The sequence below is a fragment of the Pteropus alecto genome, unplaced genomic scaffold (genome assembly GCF_000325575.1).
Source record: "Pteropus alecto unplaced genomic scaffold, ASM32557v1 scaffold398, whole genome shotgun sequence".
NCBI lineage: Eukaryota > Metazoa > Chordata > Mammalia > Chiroptera > Pteropodidae > Pteropus > Pteropus alecto.
The window spans coordinates 6,084,164-6,091,932 of NW_006442497.1; the positions used below are offsets into that span (position 1 = coordinate 6,084,164).

General features: G+C 43.1%; 1 non-coding gene across 1 annotated transcript; it reads left to right on the forward strand.

The window, feature by feature from the left end:
• Positions 1-1,765: 1,765 nt before the first annotated feature.
• LOC112471440 lies at positions 1,766-1,869 on the forward strand. Its single transcript, XR_003043309.1, has one exon. It is a non-coding gene; the product is annotated as a U6 spliceosomal RNA (small nuclear RNA).
• The last annotated feature ends 5,900 nt before the right edge of the window (positions 1,870-7,769 follow it).

Sequence of the window (7,769 nt, forward strand, 5' to 3'; positions counted from 1 at the left end):
GGGAAAACTAGATTGGAAGGGATCCTCCACTGGCTCTCCTGCACCATCCTTTTCTCCCCTTTATCAAGCTTGGCTTTACCTGGTTGCAGCTCCCTGTCCCCTTGCCTTTCCTTAGCCCCTGCCTCCCCTGACCCCCTTGGTCTAGTTAGAACATGCTGAGCCTTCTCTCCATCCTTGATGGTTACAAATCCATCCTTGATGGTTACAAATCCATCCTTGACATATATAATTCTTTTTTCTCATGAAATGTTATTCCAGTTCCCAATCTCTCATCTCTGCTGAAGCTGCTCTTTGTCTTCAACATTCTCAAATCTCCTGACTTTCCCTATTCTCATAATTCAGTGTTTATCAAGTCTTGTCATATATGTACTACCCCCAGGATTCTGTCACAACTGCAGTCTACTTCTATTATATATTATATTAATTTGTTAGTATGATAGTCCTTTGTTAATTTTTTCTTTAAATAAATTTTTTTGCTAATTAACTAATTCAATTAATTATTGTTACCATCTGTGGAAAACTGATATCACTTATAATAGACAGCAAATATTTAAGAATATGTACACTGAAAATAAAAATATGTAAACCAGATCAGAAGTCCTCAAACTTTTTCCATAATGGGCCAGATATTAAAGGTTTTAGACTCTGTGGGCCTATGTTACAAACATTCATATCTGATGTTGTAACATAGGAGTCATAGACAATATAGAAATGAATAGCTGTGTTTCAATAAAACTTTATTTACAAAACCAGGCAGTGGGCCAGTCTTGGCAACTCCTGAATTAGACACTGATGCCTATTGAAGTTACTGAATCTGAGAGGCCTGTTTTCACTTTCTCAAATAAAAGCGTGCGATTCACAGGTTTCAGAGGGAATAGATTCATGGCACCAATTGGAAATTTTATCTTGGAAGTCATAGGAAAGACTGGATGAGAATTAAAGTGACTATGCCTTTTAATGTGTGCCAGCCAAAATCATTTTACATACTCCCAGGGATGTGAATTTAGAAAAACATTGACCTAGATCAATGATCTCTAATCAGTCTTCATGTAGTCTCCCACTTTTTCCCAGGCTGGGGCCAAGTTTCAGTATTTAAAGGAATATATTCACTCTTTTCTTAGGAGCATCTGACAATTTTCAGCTCTCTTTATTATTCTTCTGTTAGGTTACTGGGTTGAGGGGCTCTTGAGAGTTTCCCAAAGTGTCCTGTTTGGCCTCTAGAATCCATCTACTTGTAATTCAGAGGGTCCTCCCTGCTGCTCAGCACACCCTTTAGCCCTTCCTGCTGGCCTTCCTTATTCTCCACAGAATTGCTCTAAACCTTCATTACTTTTAATGAAACCCCAAGATCATGCCCCCATGGCCACCTTTCCCTTGCTCATCACTTTCCCTCTCAGCACGTTGATGCTGTTGCCCCCTTTTTAGCAGGGAATCCTATTCCCACACACTTGCGTTGCACTTCCACGTACAGCAGGCTTCCTTCCTCATTCAGCATCAGCCATTCTCCCAGCAGCCCTGCTCCTACTCTAAAGCTAAGAGCAGCTGAGAGATTCAGTCGCTTCACCCAACAAGTAACAGAGTTGTGGTTACAACCTGGTCCTGTTGGTAGGTATGCACTGCTATTTCTCCCTCTTTTGGTAGGTATGCACAAATACTATTTCTCCCTCTTTTTCTGCTCCCAATCATCATGCCAGTACTTCCCAACATCCTTGGAGAATCAAGTTAGGTTTTTCTTATTCCTGTTTAATTAAAAATAGATATATTAGCGCTTGCTTCAATAGCACATATATTAAAGTTGAAACAATACAAAGATTCACCTGGCCAATGCACAAAGATGACACGCAAATTCATGAAGTGTTCCATTTTAAAAAGTTGTTTTTTAATTATTTAATTGTGGTAAAATATGCACAAATAAATTTATCATTTTAACCATTTTTTAACAATTCAGTAGCATTAAGTACATTCACGCTGTTGTGCAACCATCACTACCGTCCATCTCTAGAACTTTTACATCTTCCTCAAATGAGAAGCTGTACCCATTAAAGGGTAACTTCCCATCCCCTCACCCCCTAGCCCTCCCTGGCAACTACCATTCTACTTTCTGTCTCTGTGAACTTGACCACTCCAAGTACCTCATGCAATTTATCCCTTTGTAGCTAGGTTATTTCACTTAGTATAATATCTTCAAGTTTCATCCATATTGTAGCATGTGTCATAATTTTCTTCCTTTTTAAGACTGAATAATATTTCATTGTATGTATCTACTACATTTTGTTTAGCCATTCATCCATTCATGGGCACTTGGGTTGATTCCACTTTTAGGTTATTGTGAATAATGCTGCTATAAACATTAGTATACAAATATCTGTACATGGCCCTGCTTTCAATTCTTTTGGGTATATACCCACAAGTGAAATTGCTAGATCATGTGGTAATTCTATGTTTAATTTTTTGAAGAACTGCCATACAGTTTTCAATCACAGTTATACCATTTTACATTCCCACCAATGCACAAGGTTTCCAACCTCTCCACATCCTCACCAAAACTTTGTTTTCTGTTCTTTTGATAATAACCATCCCAATAAGTGAGAAGTGGATTCCTATTTAATTTGATAGTTACTTTTAAAACAGTTCTTGTTACATTTAAGGAAGTAATTTGTTGAGTTTCTATCTCCTTCACTAGGCTGGGCATCTCTTTCAGACAGGGAGCAGCTCTGCCTTCTTATAACCCAATACCTAGTGTTTGTTTTCTAGATTCATTTTATAATGCCTGAGCACTCCCAGGTTATTGAGAAAGCTGAGGCTGTTTCACCAGAGTTCCCCCAACTCTGCCAAGATACATTCAAAATCCCTCTGTGTTTTCCCTCTCTTCCTTCTCCACTCTGTTTCTGAGGAAATAGTACCCCTACAGCAACCTTTCCAAAGCAAAATGCTTCTACAATACCTTGAAGTCTAATCACTCAGGGAAATGGTCTTCTGGAATTTTTTTTTTTTTTTTGCCATACTCGTTTGGTTTTGTCATCTGTTTCTGCTGGCATTCATCCCTGAATTCGTTGCTGGGCACATAGTAAGGGATGTCAGAGCTATAACTCCTAAGGCGTCATCACCAGGCTATCTGCTGGGTCTGGTGTTAGAATCTTTCTTTGTCTCACAATTTTTCTTGCTGTCACTTGCCTGCCTCAGGAGCAATCGGCTGCACAGCCTGTTTGCAAGATCCTAGGGTTAAGCTACACAAGGCTCTGCTGTCTGTAATCCCTTTCCTCTCCCTGCCTGGCCAGGGCCAAGCTCCAGGGTCTCTACTTGGTGCCTCCATGTCCCTACTCTAGGGCAGAGCTATAGAACTAACTGCCTCTCCACCAGTAGGCTCTGCTGGGCCCCAGGGCTCAGCTCTCTTAAGCTGCTAAGTCAGCTATAAGTGAGCGAGAGAAATACAATGTCTGCTTTCAGGGAGCTTAAAGTGGTTAGAGGAAGGTGGAGAAAGGCCATAGGGAAGCAGATGTTAATCAATCAAGTAAATGAATATATAAATACAACAGACATTAGTGGTCCAAGGTGAAAGGCTTCTGTCCTATGAGAACATGAAAAAGAAGACATGGACCAAAGCTTCCCTAAGGAACTGATGTTTAAGTTGAGATCTAAAGGCTAAGCCGGTGAAACTAGGTGAAGAGGTTGAAGATGAGGTGACAGCTTTTTAGGCAGAGTCAGGAGTGTGTTCGAAGCTGTGGCATTGCTAGTATGGCCGGGACAAGAGGAAGAAAGGAGGTAAAGAGCCATCTTTCTCATAAGAGCATTGGAAAGCTGTTGATGTGTTCCAAGCAGAAGGTCATGTGATCCATATTTTTAAAAGAAGACTCTGGTTGCCATGTAAAGAACAGATTAAGGGGCAAAAAATTGACATGTGACAAAGCAGTAAGCATGGTTGCCGTTGGTGTCAGCGGTGATGAAAAGAAGTGGGTCGATCTGAGAGATAACCAGGGAGTGAAATTGACAGAACACTGTGACAAATTCAACATGGAGGTAAATGAAAAGGAAGAGGTCCTTGATGAATACCAGATTTGTAAAGCTGGGTGCTAATGATGACTTCTGAGACAGGACATACTGGAAGAGAGCGTGTTGTGGAAAAATCACGAGTTCGGTTTTAGGTGCAACGGGTTTGGATACATTGGTTGGGAGCTCTAGCTCTAGGCTACAGACATGAATCTGTGAGTCAGAAACACATTCCTAGTAAGGACGAGATTACTCAAGAGTCCTTGAGATAGAGCACAATATGAGAAGAGGATCTCAGACGGGTCCTTGAGAATCTCCCACATGTATTGGCTGGGTAGAGGAGGATGAGCCAGCAAAAGAGGCAGAAAAAGAACATTTACAGAGAGGAGGAAACCATGAGCTTGTTGTACCTTTAATCCAAAGGAAGAGAGAGAATGTTTTAAAAAGAAATGAGTGGTCAACTGTGTAGAACGCTGTTGAAAGATCAAGTCTGCTCAATATCTTCCCAGGGCTAGAGCAAGTGGAGGGGAGTGCTCTGAGAAAATGGCCTTGTCTTCTCCTCCCTTCTGCAATGTACTTGCTTGTCGTTCCCCTGAGCCCATGTTTGTTGGAGCTGCAGGCAGATGGGCCAAGGGAGGTGAGCAAGTACCTTGACTCTTCTAAGCCTGGCCAGAGGAAACCGGCATGGGAATGTTTTCCCCAAAGAATGAGTGAGAGCTGGGGAGCCAAAGATGGAGAGTCCAGGACAAGAATAAGAACCCTAGAGACCCTGAGAAGAGCCTGATTCACAGAGATCTGGGGTGCTGGCCTTGAGGGAGGGGCCCGAGGGGACTGGGGGTGGGGGAAATCCAGCAAGAGAGTTAATACCCTTGCTTGGAAGATTTGGAAAAAATCCCACTACAGTGAGATTTTAAATATCCTACTGAAATTTCAGAATTTCATATGTCATAGCCAAGCATATTTAAGGACTTAGAAGTGCTAAATACTATTATAATTAATTAAAAATTTAAATCATTAATAATTTTTTTAGTGTGGTGAGAACATGTAACGTAAGATGTACCCCTTTAATAAATTTTTAAGTGCACAATACAGTATTGTTATCCATAGGCAGTGTCATACAACAGAGCTCTAGAACATATTCATCACTGGAACTTTATATTTTAATTTACAAACTTTATTTAAAAGCTAATTATTATGCATCTTAAGACATTAGAAGAAAAAGCAATATGAACTAAAGAAAGTAGGAAAAAGGAAGAAATTAAAGATAAATGCTGAAAATAAAAAAAAAATAGAAAAACAGGAGAAAGAATTTTATTTTGCCAAATTTGGGGAGGCAGTGAGAACACGGTATAGAAGCTATGTGTAGTATGTGTATAATATAGCATGTAGTATAGTATATAATACAGAATACAATACATAGTATATATATAATATAGTATCTAGTATAGTATCTGTATAATGTAATGTAGAGTTGGTTTGAAGAGTCCCATTCCTGAGTGGGTTCTCAGCTATGTCAATATAGACCAGCACTGCCCAGTGTAATTTTTTCCAGTGATGGAAATTCTCTGTAATCTGTGCTGTCCAATATGGTAGCAACTAGGCACATGTGGCCACTGAGCAACTGAAATGTGGCTGGTGTGACTGAGTAACTGAATATTTAGTTATATTTAATTTTATTTTAATTTCATTGGGAGCAGGCAGTATTGTTACCATATTGGACAGCACCATCCATTTCTTAGAAGCGCTGGGCCTTCCCTCTTTGGCTGTATCCAAACTAGCTCTCTTGTGTACCCTGGGACTCCAGAGAGGGGGCTTTGGCATTAGGATAAGAGACCCAGTTTCAAGCCTGATTCTACCCCTTATTAACCAGAGATCAGAGTCCAGCCCTGTAACTTACTCTCTGCACTCATGCCTGTGGGCTCTGAGAGGCTATAGGGCTCTCCCCTGGTGATGATGTCTAAGGACAGATGGATGGTTTCTCAAGGAGGAAGTTGGGAAAGTAGGAAGAGGGAACAGTGGGGAGCAGAAAGGGACCAGGGCCATCTGTCATGGCATTTACAGAGCAGGCTGCTGCCTACCCAGCGGGGGGTTGATCCTCTGCTTCCCTGGGCATCTGTACCAGACCCTGAGCAGGAGGCCCAAGGCTCAGGATACTTGGTCTTACATCGGGTTCTTTGGGGCTTACTTTCCTAAACCCACAAGAATTGTGGAATGTCTCTTTCCTCTTTGTCCTCAGCAAGGTTTGTTCTCACTGAGCCAAACTGCTGCTTTCACTTGCTGGAGAAGGAAAGAGCATGAGGAATGGGAATAGAATAGAACGAAGGTCAAGCAGATTACTCCCTGGTCCATTTTCCGTCTGTACTAGATTGGTCATAACCTGGGTGGGTCACTGAGTATCTCTGATTCTCAGTGTCTTCCCCTGTAAAATGGAAGCAGTGTAGTTGTAAGGACAAACTGCCACCACTCATTCATTCACTTAACAAGCATTGTGTACCACAGAGTTGTTCAATGAGAGGACATGCTAAATGTGAAGCAGAAGGAATCAGCAAGGCCTGTGCCAGAGAGGTAATTATAGCGTGCTTCAAGGAAGACTTCTTGGAAGAGGCGATGCATGAGCTGGGAGCCAGCTAGATGGAAAAAGGGATCCAAATAGTCCAGGCTGAGGAAGGAACATGGGGAAAGATGCAGAGGTATGACATAGTGGGATGTACTAAGTTGTAGGTCTGGGGTGAAGGATGAGTGGCAGTGATATAGATGAGCCTGGGATAGGAGTGGGGCTCCCCAGGAAGGCCTGTGCCAAATGGATAAGTGTTAATCTCACCTTGTTACAGAACAGGAGCAGGGGCAGGGCTAGGAGTGGTGGCATGATCAAAAAAGCGCTGTTGTCAAAATAGGAATAAAAGATCGGAGCAGCCCAAGCCTGAAGGGAGAGAGAACTGTAAGGAGGCTGGAGACCTAACCCAGTGGTATTGGGAATGGAGAAAAGGGAAAGGACCATGGGACATCTTTAGGAGAGATTGAACACAGAGAGTGTGGGAGAGGAAGGGTAGCCCAGTGTTCTGGATTGAATGTTGGTGTCACCCTCTGCTGACACTGAGGACACACTGTAGATTTGGAGGGGCATTGTGGAGAAACACAACGAATTTATTTTGATACTGGTTTTGTGTGAGTTGAGGACCATTGAAATGGAGCTGTCAGGACCACCAACGTTAAGGTGTGCTGTTCGGAGCTCAGCACATTTTTCAGCAGCATCTGCTGATTTTGGGGGACACTAACTGAAGCCGAGGTTGGGAGTGGGCAGTGGGGGTGGCTGTGGGGTGACTGGAAAGGGTGACTCATGCAGAAGGACAGAGGGTTGAATGGGCACAAGGAGGAAGAGGATCCCGGAAGGACCTGTGTGATGGAGGAGCAGGCAGATAGCAGCAGAATGAGGAGAGAGGCACCACCCAGCAAGGCTGCAGGCTGGTCAGTCTGGTGCCTCACAAGGCCCCCTTCAGAGCAGGGTGAGTGGAAGCCACACGCAAGGGAGGAGAGAGGGCCGGGGAAGAGGAAGGATGGAGTCCTCAACACACCAGTTCCTCCCTCCTCAGAGAGGCCTCCTCAGCCCTTGCTCCTCAGAGACGCCCTCAGCCTTTGCTGTCCCCTTCCCGCTGCTGGACTATTCTGCCCCAGAAAGGCCTCCCGCAACTACAGTTTCAAGTAGCACCATCCCCTCCCCCATCCTCTATCCCCTCACCCTGTTTCTTGACTTCACAGCTCTCGTCACTCTCAGACACCATCAA